This window comes from Lissotriton helveticus, chromosome 6 (assembly GCF_964261635.1).
Source record: "Lissotriton helveticus chromosome 6, aLisHel1.1, whole genome shotgun sequence".
Taxonomy (NCBI): domain Eukaryota; kingdom Metazoa; phylum Chordata; class Amphibia; order Caudata; family Salamandridae; genus Lissotriton; species Lissotriton helveticus.
In genome coordinates this window covers 479,245,117-479,263,841 of record NC_136067.1, presented here as the reverse complement: position 1 = coordinate 479,263,841, position 18,725 = coordinate 479,245,117, and positions in this window count along the sequence as shown.

Sequence of the window (18,725 nt, the reverse complement as noted above, 5' to 3'; positions counted from 1 at the left end):
GATGCATCCTTCTCAATACCCGCTTCGCACTCAAACACGCCGTTGAACTCTGGGACCTACTGGACTCCATCACCCCACACGTCGCCTTCCTGACGGAGACGTGGCTGAACCCCTCCTCGGCACCTGACATTGACATAGCCATCCCGGAAGGCTACAAGATCACCCACAAGGACCGCACCAACGGAGTAGGAGGAGGAATCACCATCGTCCACAGGAACACTCTCAAAACCTTGACAAACACCGACGAGACCCTCAGCACTGCCGAACACCTGCACTTCTAAATCCACACCGATCCCAACACCACCCTCAGAGGAACCCTCATCTACAGACGCTTCGCACCCGACCACAATTCAGCGACTCCATCAACGACTTCGTCAACACACACACCCTCACCTCCACGGACTACATCCTCCTGAGGTCCTGAACTTCCACCTCGAGAACAACAAAAACAACAACTCTTCCACCCTGATCGACAACCTCGCCAACCTCAGACTAAGACAACTCGTCACAACACCCAGCCACACGCTTGACCCCATCTTCACCGCAAGCCACCACGTCTCCTTCAACCACACCACCGAACGCCACTGGACTGACCATCGCTGAATCCACTTCACCTTCTGGAAACCCAACACGCACCACTGCACTCAACAGTTCTCCCGCCGCTGCTGGAACAAAGTCACAGAGGACCAGCTAACCACCATCCGCACCCGGAGCCCACCCGCATATACAACCGATCCCTACGCCACCGTCCGCAACCTCTGACAGTGGATCAACAACTGCACCAACACCCTTGCCCCGCTCTAAAAACCCTCCAACAGCCACACCAGAAAGAAAGCAAGCTGATTCTCCGGAGACCTCCAGACCTCCTATTTTTCTTGTCCCTGTGAGATTGTTAGGGTATGCTCTTCTTCGGCTTTAGCCAGGGCTTAGACCGTTACCTCATATTCATTTCTTAGTTGCTTTCTGGCTCTTTTTTTTTTAAAGCTGATGGTTTACCCCTAAGTGCGGATTTAAAGCAATTCTTCTGTCCATTTTTTAATGAAAGTAATGTACTCGTTATTAGACAGAAGCTTCCGATCAAAAGACCAGGGCCGACGTTGTGTAAATGAGGCGCCAAATGTGATCAGAAGAACAAGTGCGTTCTGGTCTGAGATTATATAGGTTTGTTAATTAATGATTGAGGTGCTAGGTCACTGGAAACAAACATATAATCAATCCGGACGTGTTTTTGGCGCGGATGCGAAAAGTAGGTATAACCTGGGTCGGGAGGATTACTTTGCACCCACACGTCAATTAAACTGAAACTATCTACCAGTTTTTTAACAGCCTGATAAACCTTTGGTTTGCGACCAACATATTTCTGTTTCAAAGCAGAGGTACAGAGCAAAGGTTGAAGTGATATGTTAAAGTCGCCACATAAAATTAGTGGGCCCTGCCAGGTGGCAAGTTCAGATTCTAGCACCTCAAAAACTGCGGGATCGTCGTGATTGGAAGCGTAAATGGTGCAAATAGTGATGCCAATTGCAAGTTTAACAATGGCCCATCTGCCTCCAGACCTCCAAGCAAACCTACCGAAATCTAGAGAAGAACTGGATCCGTGAACGAACACCAGAAAGCTACGCAGCCCACAATAACGCCACCCACAGATACCACCACCTTATCAGATCGCCAAACAGGCCTCCTTCAAAGACCCCATAGGCATCAACGCACACAACAGCAAAGAGCTCTTCTACATTGTGAAGGAACTCTCTAACCCCAGATCCAACACCAATGACATCCCATCTTCGCAAGACCTGTGCGACTCGCTGGCCACCTTCTTCTACCGCAAGATCGCAGACATCCATGACAGCTTCAATGCCGCAACTGCCCCGGCAACCACCGAGATCCCTGCCCCCACGACCACCACCCGCACCAACCGCCTAACCTCCTGGACCAACATTAATGACGACGACACTATCAAGATCATGAACTCCGTCCACTCCGGATCCCCATCAGACCCATGCCCACACCACATCTTCAACAAAGCCAGCACCACCATCGCTCCACATCTCCGGAAAGCCATCACCATCTCCTTTTGAGACGGCAACCTTTCCGGAGAGCTGGAAGCACACCGAGATCAATGCCTTACTCAAGAAACCCAAGGCAGACCCCAAGGACTTCAAGAACTTCTAAACCATCTCCCTGCTCCTGTTCTGGGTGAAGGTCATCGAGAAGACCATCAAGAAACAACTGACCAGATTCCTCGAGGAGAACAGCATACTGGACCCGTCCCAGTTTGGGTTCTGCAGCAACCACAGCACCGAAACGGCCCTCATCACCACCACCACCGACGACATAAGGACCCTTCTAGACAATGGAGAAACTGCGGCCCTCATCCTCCTGGACCTGTCAGCCGCCTTCGACACGGTCTGCCACCCCACACTACGAACACGTCTCCACAATGCCAGGATCCAAAAGAAGGTCCTGGACTGGACCACCTCCTTCCTCTCTGGCAGATCACAGAGCATCCGCCTCCCACCCTTCCGCACTGAAGCCACCGAGATTATCTGCGGCGTACCCCAGGGCTCACCCCTCAGCCCAACACTATTCAACATCTACATGGCACCGCTCGCTCACGTCACGCGACTGCACAACCTCAACATCATCTCCTGTGCCTATGACACCCAGCTGATCCTCTCCCTCACCAAAGATCCCCTGACCGCCAAAACCAACCTCCGCAAAGGAATGAAGGCCGTCGCTGAATGGATGAGAAATAGCCGACTGAAGCTGAACTCAGACAAGACGGAGGTCCTCATCCTCAGATCCACTCCCTCAGCCTGGGACGACTCCTGGTGGCCGACCGCACTAGGAACTGCTCCAATGCCCACCACCATGCACGCAACCTAGGGGTCATCCTCGACTCGACCCTCTCCATGATGAAGCAGGTCAACGACTTCTCTTCCTACTGCTTCAACACCCTCCGCATGCTCTGCCGGATCCCCACCGAATTGAGAAGGACAGTCACCCAGGCCCTCGTCAGCAGCAGACTGGACTACGAAAATGCCCTATATGCAGGAGCCTCGGCCACACTCCTTAAATGGCTCCAACGCATCCAAAACGCCTCTGCACGCCTGATCCTTGACATCCCACACCATAGCCACATCATACCCCACCTGAGAGACCTGGACTGGCTCCCACTCAACAAGAGGATAACCTTCAAGCTTCTCACCCACGCACACAAGGCATTCCAGAACACCGGACCAGCGTACTTCAACAGCCGACTCAGCCTCTACACCCCCACCCGCCAGCTCCGCTCCGCCGCCACTGCCCCTGTATCCATAGAGTCACCGCCGGCAGCAGATCATTCTCCCACCTCGCCGCCAAGACATGGAACACCCTCCCCAGCCACCCACGGCTGACCCAAGACCTAATGACTTTCAGAAGATTATTAAGACCTGGCTCTTCAAACAGTAGCAGCACTCCCCCTCCCCTCAGCGCCTTGAGACCCTCACAGGTAAGTAGTGCGCTTTACAAATGATTGATTGATTGATTGATTGATTGGTTCTTGTTCTTTAGACCAGTCTGGATGGACTGCATCTTACTTGTCCTCTGATGCCTGTTTTGCGGAGAAGAATGCATGTTGGATCTCTGTCTGACACTCCCATCATGTGCACGACCGGACGTTAATGCTTTACTGGACCCAATAACGGCCCATGTTTTGCAGTGTCCCCAGTGTATTCTCATATTTGTTTCTTAAACATACTTTATTATCAGCCAATACAAGTATACATTAATTTTAACGTAAGGTACACAGCTTTTTTATTTCCTGTTTTGACGCCCGTCTCATAACATACCATATATCACGGCAGGTGGATCATACAAGTCAATTCGATTGCATTAATTTCGGAATAGAAATCTGCCTCAGCAGGTATTCCTTAGTTGTCCTTATTCTAGAGTTGCAATAGGACAATCTTATCAGTAACATTTCGCATGTTTCAGTTATAACATTTTAACACATATAACCTCCCCCCCACCCTCCACCCACCCTCCTGGTCTGCCATTCCTATCATAGGTAGTGACCCGTTATCATTTTCAACATATCATCGTTTGCTCTCCACTGCTTCTGTGTAATGCAAACGTGCCTATTGTGTGGGGCTGATCAGTGCAGGTTGAAGGTCTATCTGCTATAAGGCTTCCAGCATGATGTCCCAGTCCATAGAAATAGGGTGTTTCCTCAGACCCCTCTCTTCCTTCCGCCTGATCACTGCACCCTCAGCACTGCCCCACTGCATCATATCTTCCCGCCACACAGTCAATAATGGGCTTCTAGGTCACTTCCACCTCATGGTACTTGCTCTCATCGCTAATATCAGGGCGAGGTCTATAAACCTCAACTGCACTTTCTGTGTAGAAGAGCATTTGCGGAGACCCATAAGACACTCCAGCATATTTTCCTGGATCGGTATACGAGTTACCTCTCAAAGTGTCTGCCTTATCCCATCCCAAAAAGCCGACTGACGTAGAAAAGCCCACAACATATGGATGAAATTCGCTTAATCTTCCTTACATCAGAGGGAGCAGTGTTGGGCCACAGGGAACATACGGTGAATTCTCTGCGGGGTTAAATAAGATCTATGTAATATCATTGTTTGTATGAATTTAAGCCTAGCATTACGTGATACCCATTTGGGATGTTCAAGCATGCTTGCCCAGGCTTTGTAGGTAATTTCAGTGTGTGCATCCTCCTCCCATTGTCTCCTAAGACCAGTGAGTGCAAGAGATGCTTGTGGTCTAATACCCGTATATAACCATTTAACTAAATGACCTCCTTCGTCCATGTTATAGAGTAAGTGAACCAGTTCATGTTGTGGAGGTTCCCTGCGTTGTGGTGCCCACGTCTTCTTGACATAGTGGGATACTGTTGCGTGCAACAGATACAAGTGTTCTGGTACCCCAGTGTTCTGTACGAATGTGTCATGGTCAAGAAGAGTGCCATCCACAAAGAACAGTTCCACTTCCTCCACGCCATCGTCAGTCCAGGCTTGGAGTCTAGTCTTTGTTAGCACTCTGCCAGGGACAGGGATGCCCAACAATGGTATGTTAGTCGCATATGATATTGCGCTTGAGGTTTAGTGCATAGCCTTCTTCCAACATTGCAATGCCCCTATCTATATCCCGAGGTGCATAGCCTATTTCATATAAATTATTGCCTGCCATCCAGTAAGACAGCCATTGTAGATGACAGGCATAGTGTTAGGCCCTAAAATCGGGGACTCCCAGACCACCCCTACGGGACTCTAGTTGAAGTTTCCCCAGGCTTATCCGCCAGTGGCTCTTACCCCAGATAAGCTCAATGAGGATAGTATTCAAGGTGCAGAAAATGGATTGCGGGAGCACCAGTGGTAAATTCAAGAAAAAATCGGGGGAGCACTACCATTTTCGAAATAGCGACTCGTGCCATCACTGAAAGTGGCAGGGATGTCCAGAAGGCCATACTCGCACGTAGCACAGCTATGGCCTTTAACAGGTGGCCTTCTAGCTGATCTGCCTGTGTCCTATAGACTTGTATTCCTAAATATTTGAATGTATGGTGTGCTACCGGTAACAAATAAGTACCGAAATGCGTCAGGTCTGGGTGAGATCCGTCATGGAAATAAAAGGTATTCGATTTCCGTGGATTGATGGCAAGGCCCAATATTCATTCAAATGTAGAAAGTATATTGGGAAGAGGTGTTGCATCAGCAGTCAGGTCTCGAAAATAAAGTAATATATCTTCCACGTATATGGAGATCAAGTGTGTAGTACCGTCGATGGGTATACTTAACTGTTCCATCGACTGTCTCAGGGCTATCGCCAATGGCTCTACCGCCAGCACAAACAAAAAGGGGGACATCGGGCACCCCTGCCTTGTGCCCCTGTGCACCGTGTATACACCAGAACAATTGCTATTCCTTTCACAGATGTATGGCTTTCAAAATGCTAGTAATAGTTCGGACGACACCTACCGACATATTAGAGCAGTAGCCTATCTCCCCTGGGGAGACCTATGGGAATATATACATCACATCTTGCTAAGATAGCTAGAGGATACAAGACTTCCTGGCCGACACACTGACCAGAGATGCTGAGGTTTCTGCATGCAGACACTCCAGCTCGCAGTGGTCTAACATTCCTCCTGGGGTGTCCAGCTTGAGACCAGGACGGGGTCCCAAAGTCAAACTTCAGGTAATGGGGTTGACTAAATCCTAGAGGAATTCTTGGCTTAATACCTACCCCCAACCTAGGTACACTTAGGTACATCTGGATACGGAGGCATTGTAGCAGTACGCATATTTTTATCATGTGTTTTATATACTTGCATTCATGTATTCATGATTTTAATAAGATGGTAGAACTATACCATCCTTTTACCTTTATGGTACTGTTAATCATTTATATCTTATACCATACAATGGTTGTTGTAGCTCATCTATTCTACACCAGAATAATAACTGTTCAATAAATGGATATTGAAAACACCCAGCTCGTTTTATCCTGTGTATCTCTCTGAGACAGACTAAGTAAGCAAGAGTGACTGAGCGAAAGGTAGTATTTTGTTTCCACATTCCTGAGGGATCAGGGTTGTCATGTTCGATGGTTACCAAGAAATATTCCCTCCTTGGTAAGAGTAGATTATAGTGGCTCTGTGAGCTATTTGGTACAAGAAGGACAACATACCCCGTGCGGGTGATTAGAGTTCGTCTGACACCAATCCTGCAGTGTATGTTGTCTAAACACACAGATCCTGTATACTTTTTATAGGAACTACACAACAGGCTGTCTTGGGTCCAGAGGCCCCACAATGTTGATGCTAAACCTCTCAAAGGGGGTGCCGATGACAGGGAAAGTTTGGAGAGGAGCCTTGCACTTTCTATTCTTGCCACTTGGCAAGTCTGATAGGTCCTACAATGGGTGTCAGACTCTTTGTGCATCCAGGGCCAGTGAAAGTTGGTGACAAGTCTTTATTTTTCCCCAGATGCCCTGCCAACAGCACATCATGAGCCAGACCAAGTAGGAAACCTCTGAAGTGCTGAGGGACCAGCAGCACTCAGCCTGACCCAGGCTCAGCAACCTTAGGCTCGCTATACAGGGGACCATTCTCCCAGTAGATCCAATGTGACCCAGACTGATCACCTGCTGCCTGGTACGCAACCTGCTGCTACAAACCAACAACAGAGGGGCATTCCTGCTGCGCCTTGCAGAATTCCTCCCTGGAGGGGCCCCCTTCCTACTGACAATGGGTCAGCTCAGGCAGGTCCCTGAGTTTGGCCACTTGTTCCCCTGTAGGTACTCCAAGGCATCCCCCTCAAGGTCTGCCTCCTCCTGGGCTGTTTTCCCTCTCCCCCTGCCTTCACTCCGTTTGGCAGGCACCTGGGCCATTCTTCCAGGCTCCAGGTCCTCTTGATTGCCCTTACCGTCTGCCATAGACCACTCAGGCAAACCCAACATCTCCAAATAAGATCTACGTTCCCCCTTCTCCCATGAGGAACTCTCCAGATCATTACCTAGCAGAAAGTCAACAGGCATGGCTGGCCTTACAACTACTTTTACGGTACCTGAGACCCCCAGTCAAGGGGAACCTGTGCCTCTGTCAGAGGCACTCTGAGTTGTCAGCTGCAACTACTGGATGGAGTACATTGGGGACCATCTGTTCTTCAGACAATAGCCATTGATGGTCACATACTGCCCGTATTTCTTAGTGTTAGCAGGCATGTCAATCCTCAGGACCAACTCTTTGTCTCCTAGTGAGACCAGGGTTCAAATCTGTGGGCCCCCACCCTCCTTGGGACCCCAACTCCTCCCCCAAAGGGTACACTAGTCAACCCTCGCATGGTGCGCAATTGGGTGCAGGTGTGTACTTACGACATTCAGGATCCCAGTGCAGTGAACCACCTGATCACAAGTAAAGCATTTGTGGGCACCCTTCTCTGCAGGCTTAACTGAAGAGACCCATAATTTCTTACAACCGGGTTGCTAGGAACCTTTTCCTTGGTTCCGTTGAGACTTACTATGGGCCCTTTTTGGAACTCCTCCTGTTTACCCTTGTCCCCCCACTCTTCTGCTGGGGACCCTGCCCACTCTTGGCAGAGTATCTCACGTGACCTCTGTGGACCCAGCAGTCTGCCTCCATAACAAGTTTCCTGGGGTGAGTCAGCTGGTTGTCAATTAAATGCTGGCAGAACTCTGGAAAACAATTAGCAGACAAGTGCTTCCATGCCATTAAATCATAGACAACCTGAAAATCATTTACCTGGCTACCCTTCACCCAACCATCCAGTGCTCTGGAAATATAGGACACATATTCCACCCAAGGGCTAGACACAAGCTTTCTACAGGTGCTAAAATTCTGCCTATATAGTTCTGAGGTTCAGCCATATCTCCTGACTAAGTTTTTCTTCATTGGAGCATAACACATTTTCTCCTTGCTAGGTAAGGCTAGCAAGGTACCCCACCCTTCTGTCACGAAGCGGCTCCATAGCCCTGCTCTCAATTTCTCTTAGGGATTCTGTGGGACCTCATTGTTACCTCAAACCCCCCGAACCACTGACCAATGTCATCACTTTTAACGTAATCCTTGATTTTCTCCTTGGGAATGTACACTCCCCCTTCTCCAGGCACTGATGACAAACAGCCACCATTGGAGCTGGACTCAACACTCTTGGCCTTGATGTCCAGCTCCCGTATTCATCTTTCAAGCTTTAAGAGCGTTCTCTTTTCTTCCAGAGCTAATTTCTGCTTCTCTACCTCCAGTTCCCTTTCCTTGAGGCCCAACCTTAGCGTTGTGAGCTCCAACTCATGTACTCTGCTTCTCTCTCTGTCCTCCAGCTCCTCTGGAGACAGACCTCTTAAAAACACACTGCTGCCCACCCTGGAAGACACCCTACCCCCCGGCAGATTCAACAGCCCCCCCTACCGCCCATCCAAATTCTCAGCCTCCACCATCCGATCCTCCTCTTGCCACTAGCATTTCTGGATTCCAACCAGACCCTCAGCACCTTTTGGTACTCTTCCTTTCTGGTGAGGCCTCTTACTGAAATTTAAAATTTCTTGCAGATGGCTTTAAGTTGAGGTTTCCACCCTATCTTCTTCAAACTCGATGTCAACAATTGTTCTGGCTTGGTCATGATGAAATAAATTGGCAGTTCTCAAGTTGCAGAAACTCAAAAAGGAAAAATTTCAAAAGTGGTAAGTGGTTGCGTAATGGTCTGCACTATACTAGTAGTGTACACCAATTACTGTATTTAAGGCACAAATACAAATCTGTATCCTCACTGTTGACCAGCAATGTTAGAAATGGGGGTCCCTTATTGCCAATAGTTTGCACCTTTGTCCAAGTAGGTTGCCCTCTTCATAGTCAGGACAAGAGGGAAACACTTCTAAAATACCCCTTCTCATCCCCTTTGAAGCTTGGCATGAGCAGACAGGCTTATCTCAGAAGCAGTGTGTAAACCATTTGTGCATGCATACAGAAACACAGTGAAAACACTACAAATGGACACCACACCAGTTTAGAAAATAAGCAAGATTTTGTCTAAACCAACAAGACCATATACGACAAAAATACATTATACAATACTGTAAATTTAGTTACTTTGCAAGATAACCTTCAAAATACAAAGGTAGCTGAAAAACACTGCTCTTCCGAGTCGGTAGCTCCGTCCTGGGCCACCGTAATGCTGAAAATGAGTCTAACATTTCCAGCTGACCGCCTTGGTACGGACCAGCTAAATCGTCGACAGACTCATAGACAGTGCTTTTCTCATGGCAGACAACACTTTGGTACGGTCCAGTTGGGGCAACCATTCCGGTTTCGATGTGAAGTGGGAACGTTGCAAGGTGCGTTGCCCTCACGACACCTTGCAGGCAGCGACTCAGTGGCAGTCATCCAACGGCATCAGTGAGACCGAGGCTTACGATGCGGGTGAGGTGGTGCTGGATGCAGTGCTGGCAGGTCACGGTGCAGGCAACGGAGCAGGTTGATGGTCAGGTTGGGTAGCGACAGTATTGGTGACCTCCAGGCAGAGTGAAGTGAAGCGGTGCGGAGGGTGGTGCCCACAGGCTGCGGTGCAAGCATTTGCTCGATGACGGTCACCCAGCGGCATTGATGAGACCAAGGATGCAGTGTGAAGTGCGGCGGTGCCCTCTGCGGTGCCTTCAGGACACATAACCTGTGACGGACTTGGTGACAGAGTCAGCTGCTTGCCTTCTACTGGGGTGACTGAAACCATTGGTTTCAGAGACGGTGCCCAGACAGGTGGAGAAGTCATTGAACAGCGGATGAGCTCTACCTCAAGCCCTTGGAGATACTTGATCAAGCATGAAACACATACACAGTTGCTCTCCTTGGCAGAATTAGCTACAGCAGGCCAACACCATAAAGCACACTGCAAAGGGGTAGTACTTCTCCTCCAGATCTTCTCTGCGGCAGAGGTTCCTTTTGAATTTCCAAAAATGATCTAACATTCAAGGGTCTGGGCCCCACTTTTTATAGTCCAAAATAATTTTTTCTCTGGAGGCAGAGAGTGTCTGTGCTCGGCGAAACCAGTTCTGTCCTCTCTGGCCCAGCTTCCTGGAAGGAGGTGGATACAGTATGGTCTATGGCAGACTAGGTCCACGTGTGAAAGTAAATGCAGTCCAGGTCCATTCAGCCCAGCCCTGATTCACTCTGGAAAGGCAGGAAACCCCCCACCCCAAGTGGCTGTCGGAACTGAATGCACATCCCCAACCCCTGTCACTCCAAAACAAAACAATCAATCAACAAACTTAGCAAAGGCATACTGGATGGCTAAGCAAGAAAATACCTACTTTCTAAAAGTGGTATTTTCAAACCCAGAATGTAAATATCATCCTTACCACAAGATGCATCTTTAGATTCTGAATTTAGGCATACCAAACTCCATTTTCCCATCTTGTTCCATTGGGCAGTTATACTTATAAGATGTTATAAGTAAACTCCCCATTCTCTCCTAAGGGAAAGATGGCCTTTCATTAGTGAAATACGACAATTGGCGGTATTTCACTATCAGGACCTGCCACACACATCAGGGCATGTCCTACCTTTCTTATACACTGCACCCTGCCCAAAGAGGTTCCTTGGGCCTACCTTAAGAATGACTCACATGTAAGAAAAGGAGTGGTTAGGGCCCGGCAAGTGGATGCACTTGCCGGATCTACATGGCAGTAACAGACTGCGCACAGACACTTCAGTGGCAGGTCTGAGAACCTTTTGCAAGGATGCTTGTGTCAGTGGCATAATCAGTTCTGCCGGCCCACCAGCAGCATTTGACTTACAAGCCCGGGGCGCACACAGTGCACTGTACTAAGGACTTAGGAGAAAGTCAAACAAGCCAATCATGGAAACACCGGTCCATATTAACAATTTACACAGAGAGCATATGCCAATTAGCACTGTAGTGGTAAAGTGCCCAGAGTCCTTAAACCAACAAAAATTGGTCAGAAACAGGAGGCCAAAAAGCAAAAGGTCTGGAGATAAACCTGCTGAAAAAGCCAGGTCTAACAATCAGACAACATATTTGGCAAAAATTACATATATATATATATTTGTTATTGTTATTAAAGCTCAAAAATAGTTTATGTAAATATTGTTTCAATGGGTGTTTATTTTAAAACCCTACCTCCATTATGTTTTATCAGAGGTGTTTCAGTACAAGTAGTTATCAATGTGTAGTACTGGACTTACTATAGGACTAAGCTGGAGTATATTTACAACTATTTTGGGTCCTCTTTGGTTGCAGTAACTTTAGAAATGCAGTTTGTCCATAAAATGGGCATACTCATGTGTTGGTAGGTGCACGTCCCTCTCTAACCCTCTAAACCCTGCCTTAGCTGCTCCATTACCCTCCCTAAACCTTTGCCCTTAGCTATAAATATTCACAATTTTCCAGCCACCACCCAGGTCTACCTTCATTTACTACAAAAATGTTTGGGAATGTTTGCAGGCGTTTCTCACTCAAGGCAGATTTCTCCATACAGAAGCAATAGGAGAAGTGGATCCATAAAGCTCTGCAAGTATGTTTTTTGACTAGCATTTTGTAGTATGTGGGTAGTACTACTGCAGTGCAACTAAATGTACTACAAATTACGTTTTTGAATAGGCCCCAGTGTGTTAGAAGAACACTATAGCAACAATGGACGTAGGAACCCAGCAATATACATTTCTCAAACCAATTTAGTTAAAAAGACTAGTTAATGATTCAAATTACACAAAAATGAAGCAAACCTGATAAACCGATCAGCTAATAAGAATAAAATGGTATTCCTGTTAATTAAAAAGTGTCTAGAAAATTGTACACAAAAACATTGACACCATTTTTTGGCTCTAAAAGATGCAATCCCATCTCCTTTTTGATAAGAATATAGTTCTGGGATGACGGCAGGCATTTCTCATGTACAACACTCTTGCGCTCTCACGCTCTCCACCCACCCCCCTTGTGCAGGAGTTCAAGCAGAAAGGAAGATGGCGATGCTGTGCCAAACGCCATAGCATTTTTATAGTGCTCCAACCGCACTCTCCTGATGCGTGCAAACTGCAGACATTGAACAGGCATACCATCATAACTGTGTTACCTGCCCAAAGTGAAGAGAAGCAAGCTCCATGCCCTCGATGAGCTATCACAGCTGGGTGCAAGGATTAGAAAGGAAGAGGCTGCAGGGTCATTGGATGACTGGATGTATCCTCCCCAGCCACAACAACATGAGTCAATGCCGCATCAAGGTGTCAGGCAGTGGGGGCTCTCCCCGGCAGAGTAGGGTTATGTTATGTTCTGTTATTTGCACTTGTAGAGCGCACGGTTACCCTGGGGTGTCCTGGCGCTAAGTACTGGTTACCAGGGAAATTGAGTGTATACTACTGAGAGAAGAGCCATGTCTTCAAACCCTTCTGAAAGGAGAGGAGATCCGGGGCATTCCTAAGATGAAAAGGAAGCTTGTTCCAAGCTCTATAGGCACAGAGAATGAAACTCCTGCCTCCCCAATTGACTTTTTTAAATGTGGGGACAGTAGACTGTAGCATTCTTCCAGGGACATACCATTGAAAGTTAAGCCTAAGGAGCTCCGGACCAGCTGCATTGATGGCCTTAAAAACGGTGCATTACGCCTTAAAGCGAGTTCTTTGTTTTACCGGGAGCCAGTGCAATTTCTTAAGTTCTTCTTTCACAGAAACACATTTTGGCGTTCCAGACAGCAATCTGGCCGCTGTGTTTTGGACTAGCTGAAGCCTATTAGTATGTTGCTTTTGGACATTAAGATATGGGCCATTGCAGTACAAGCCATTTTTTGGCTCTAAGCTCATCAGAATACCAAGGAGCTGACGGTACAGCTCGTTTGGGAGTCCACTTTTTTCAGGAGCTAGTTGGTTACAAATTGTAGCTAACCATTTATTATGAGCTACAGTGGCATCTTCCACTCCCAGCGGAAGAGGGCCCATTGAACTCCTAAGGCAATTTTCAAATTTCTTAATGTCCAGTCTTCCCCATGCTCTGGTTACAATCTCCTGGGCTGATTTTGTACTGGCTTAATGGCCCCCGTAGCTGTTCATTTGAAACTGATTGGCACAGATGTCAGACCACGACATCAGGAGAACTAAGGTGCAAACTAGGTCGCAGTTATTAGAGCATATCCCATCCAGGGTATGTCCTTTTTCGTGAGTTGGGGGCCTTCACCAACTGTTTGAGATTTCCTGCCCCCATACTTTGCTCCAGCTAATTGGTGTCTGGATCCAGAGGGCTTTCCAGATAGAAGTTAAAATTACCCAGTACCGTATAAGACTCTAGGCATAGTCCTTCTTCTAGTAAGGTACCCATTGTGTCCAAAAACCCACTTTTTGGTCCCGGTGGGCGATAGAGTGATATACCTTTGAAGGTTCTATGATTCACTGAAAAAATATTAAAAGCTAAAGCCTCTCAAGCCATGTTGGAGGCAGAGAGAAAATTGGGTTCCACTTGTTGTAATTTGGCAGAGACTGGGTTAGCATTAGCAGAAGCCATCCTGTATTTAGAGGCTATCTTGTCCGTTTTGTGATATCCATTTTGTATTTCTGGCAGCCATTTTGTTTGCCATGTGCTACCATGTGCGTGCCATGTGCTCTGTCCTACCTTGCTGTTGTCTGCTCTTAAAATCTGCCTAGAGACAGGTTATATTTAGCCTCTTCCACTTTGCATATGCTCAGTTGATCTTGCAGCTGTCCATGCAGCTGCTGTTAGTCCGTAAATGTCAGGATGTGTTCACCAGAATTAGCAACTGTTAGCTCCTCCCACTTGTTGACTGTGCATTTTCTGTATGACCTTATATGTACCTAAAACCTACTTCTTGTACATGTACTGCCTTCTTTTGAGCCCCTGTGTGGGTATAAAAGGACCAAGCTCCTCCCATTCAGGGTGCTACTTCATACATTGCCGAAGGGTGTTGTGTGAATGTATTTCCACCTCACGAGGTTAATAAACTTTGTATTTTCTATTACAGTTTCTGTGCCAACTTCTATCCTATTGGTCTGAGGACTTGTGCAGAGAAGGACGAACCCCTAGCACTGGTAGGCCTTGCTGAGGCCCACCACCACAAATTGGCGCCCAACCAGTGGGGCTCATCTGCGACTCGGATGCCTGAAGGAGTGGTCGAAACGGAGGATTGGAATCTCGCTTTGGACGATCACTGCCCGAGGAGACCCGCGTCTTGGCAACAGCGACGTTTTTTTCTCTCTTTCTGATCTGACCCTCCAGGTGGTGCCGGTCCTCGACTGAGATCTCTTCTGATGATTCGCCGTGCAGTGACCATTTGGTCGATTTTGAGAACTTGGCAGTTGGAACCTGGACACCAAGTGATTGGTAAGAATTGTTATGCAACACTTGCTGTTGGTTTTGTTGCCTGGGATTGGTAAGGTTGTTTTTGCGGCGCTTGCTGTGGCTTTGGAATTTGTGTTGGCCAACTTGGATTTGTATTGGATTGATATATGAATTGCAATTTATATAGGCAGGTAATGAGGAGAATTTTCTCTGTTTTGAACTGATTTGAACGGCTCAACGTACTACAGTACCTTAAGTGCTACTTTAATTATAACACTGCATATTCTGCACTATTTTTGGCATGCCAGTTTCTAGCACACTTCGTAGGATGTGTTGCTTTTGTAGTGGTACCAATTTGAGACACGATGAAGCACAACCAGCACCCCCGGAGGGGATGCCTAATAGGGACATGTATATTAAATATAGTATTTCTTCTATAATGTCCAGCACGTTATGGAATAAATATACTCGTAAGCATCCTGAGTTGCGTTGGCCTATGCATGGGCCATTTGATTTACGAAAGATTCAGTATGTGGAACAATGTATATTTGAGCGAAAGAATAAGCAAAATATGTTTGAGTGTGTGCGAATGTGGGAGAAAGAAGTGCGTGAACGAATGAAGCGTGAACAAGCCTTGATTGAAAAAGAACAGCGAAAGAACATCCATACGAAAGCAATAGAAATGAAAAATAAAGAATTAAAAGAGAGGGAAGATAGGGAGAGCCATTTACAGGTAACTGGCCAATACGCTGTTTGGCGACCACTCTATCCTATCCTTAATAAACGTCAAGATGATTTCTTGTTATTAGATCGTTCTCCGCCTCCGTATATTTTTCCCTCTGCTCCTCATAAGTCAGATAAGGATTCTCCTACAGGTTAGGAGAAAGCACGAGAAACTCGTTCTATGTTGCCCACTGCGCATTCTGCTGAGCTTAGATCTGCTGCTCGCAAAGCCGTCCGTAATACTGCTTCTGCTTCTGAACTTTTAGATGACATGAAGGATTGGCAGGAAAGGGAGCAAGTATATTTTACAGAGGTGTTTGCCGCAGAAGTTGTTGAACGGTTTAGGAAACATTCTGAGGAATTGGAGCCTGTTGATATAGCAAATGATTGTAAGCAAATGCGTGATGGTCTTTTTCTCTTTTCTCAAGTGGCTGACTCAATCAGGCATTTGGTTAAATTACGTGTTGAGACAGTCCATTTGCAAGAGGAGAAAAGGCAGCAGGCGCAGCTGCACAAACATCTCAGACCTGCATAGTACAAGCTTCTATCTTCGGATCAAATAAGACTATGATAGTTCATCTGAAACCTCTGCGGGAAGCCGCGCCTTTGTATGTTCCTCCTAGAGGCGAGGGAACAAGTGATGATAAGGATTCTGTTGATGCAAAGGGTTATTTTGTTTATAATTGGGTTTGCACTCCTTGGAATAGAGCGGATGTTATGGCTCTTATAACTGCATTGCCTGACCTACAGAAAAATCCAGCAGCTTTATATGAGGCAGTTGAGGGTGCTTGTACTATGACTCTGCCTGATATTGATTTGTTTTTCGGTTTGATATAAGCCCCTGATATGTGGAGGACTGTTCATAAAGTTGTTGATCACGCAACTTTTGGAGCATTATGAAAGGAATTAGATGATTGGACGTAGAGAGGGAACCCGCACAGAAACCATGTCAGTTAATTTTAGATCTTCCCGCAGCTATATTAGTTAAATTGAAAACAATTATTCCTCCTAAAAAGATATACTGGACTGTATTAGCGTCTTGCAAGCAAAAGGCAGATTTCTTTACATGCTGTGAGGAGGCATTCCACGATTTTAGTGGCCAGTCATTGACAGATGACACAGGCAGGCATCTGTTCGTCGATAAATATGTCGCAAACCTGTTGCCAGAAATAGCTAGTCACCTAAAGGCCAGTGAGAGCTCATGGACTACATCTTCTCCGTTTTTTCTTTTGACTATGGCTCAGTATTATGAACAACAGGAGTTAGAAGCGAAGGGTAATGAGGATAAGAAGACTAAGGAGTTAAAAACGAAGGTTAGGATGGCTCACGTTTATGGTCCACCTCCTAGAGGTAAAATGATAGAGGAGGACGTGGATCTTATGGTTCGTCTTTTCCTTCTTATGCTCGTTCGAATTTGTCTGTTGACCATTGTGCGTACTGTAGGAAATTTGGACATTGGGCTTCTGATTGTTCAGCATTGCGTGCTCAGCAGTATCCACGTGGACGGGGACAAATGAGAAATCGTTCAGGATATTCAGGGCCTAGTGGAAGCACGGATGATCGTGCTAGGTTTGATGCTAATACACGTGGACAGGATGGGTTTAACACTTTTGATTGACGAAATCAATACCAAATGTCTGATCATGTGCCGTCTGATTTGAAAGATTCTGCTTATGCATAGGATTGCCTAGGATGGGGTCAGGAACCAGTTGAAGTTCCAGTAGATCAGAAGGGTCCCTATGTTACAGCACATGTTTTGGGTTCTACTGATCAGTTTCAGGTTGATACAGGAGCTACTCGTAGCGCCTTATCTAAACACTTGGTTCCAAGGGCTCCCCTGTCTGGTTTAACCATTACATCGATAGGTTTCTATGGAACACCTTCCCTTAGCCCGCTATCACAACCACTTGCATTCCATGTTGATAAATTCACTGCTCCATGTCCATTTTTGCTTTCTCCGAACACACCAGACAATATTGTGGGTCTTGATATGGTGAAATATTTCAGCGCTACGATATGATGTTCTCCTGAAGGAGTACGTGTTATTTTGAATGACAATTACCCCGTGATTGAGAGATCCTGTCTTGTGAAAGAAGATATAGCATTAGCTTTACTTCCTAATACTTTGTGGGCTACTTCAGACACCGATGTAGGTCAGATGGTTATCCCACCAGTGCATATTAGTGTCAAGGAGGGCGCTTCATTGCCACGATTGCCTCAATATAACATTTCTTAAGAGGGCAAAGAAGCACTTATACGAATTGTCCATGATTTGATTAAAGTGGGGGTTGTGGAAGAAGTTCCTTTTAATGTTTGCAACAGTCCTAATCTTCCTATTTTGAAAAAAGACACTGACACTAGGATTTACAGATTCATTATTGATTTGTGAGAAGTTAACAAGATTGCAGTGCCTCAATACCCTGTGGTTTCTGACATTACGACACTTCTTACTCTGGTTCCCCCGACAGCGACTACATTTTCTGTGATTGACCTGAAAAACGCTTTCTTTTCGATTCCTTTTCATCCTGCTAGCAGATATTTGTTCAGCTTCACTTTGAACAATCAATCGTACAGATTTTGTAGAATTCCTCAAGGGTACACTGAGAGTCCTAGCATTTACAGTCAAGCATTGAAAAGACAACTTGATTCTTTTGTTTTGCCTAAAGGAGTGGCTCTCATACAATATGCCGATGACATCTTGTTGGCAGCCAATATGCGCGAACAGAGTGAAGAATGTACTTTGTCTTTGCTTTCTTTCCTTGCTACACACCATCATAAAGTGTCACAGAAGAAATTGCAATATTGTAGTCCGAAGGTAACCTACTTAGGTCACCTTCTGTCTAAGGACGGCCGTGCACTTACACCAGATCGCATTCAAGCAATTTTAGATACACCAGTGCCTTCCACTCAGAAAAATTTGTGTGCATTCATTGGGTTGACTTCTTTTAAGGCAATGGATATTAGGGTTTTCACACATTGATAAACCCCTGCTAGCGCTGTTGACTAAAGATACTCTAATGCCCCTTCCATGGACAGATGAATGTCAGAATGCTTTTCATCAGTTACGTCAAGCACTTTGTTCTGCACCAGTGTTAGGTACTCCAGATTACACAAAGCCTTTTGCACTCTATGTGCACAAAAAAGATGGGTGTGCATTGACAGTTTTAGTACAGACACACGGTGACA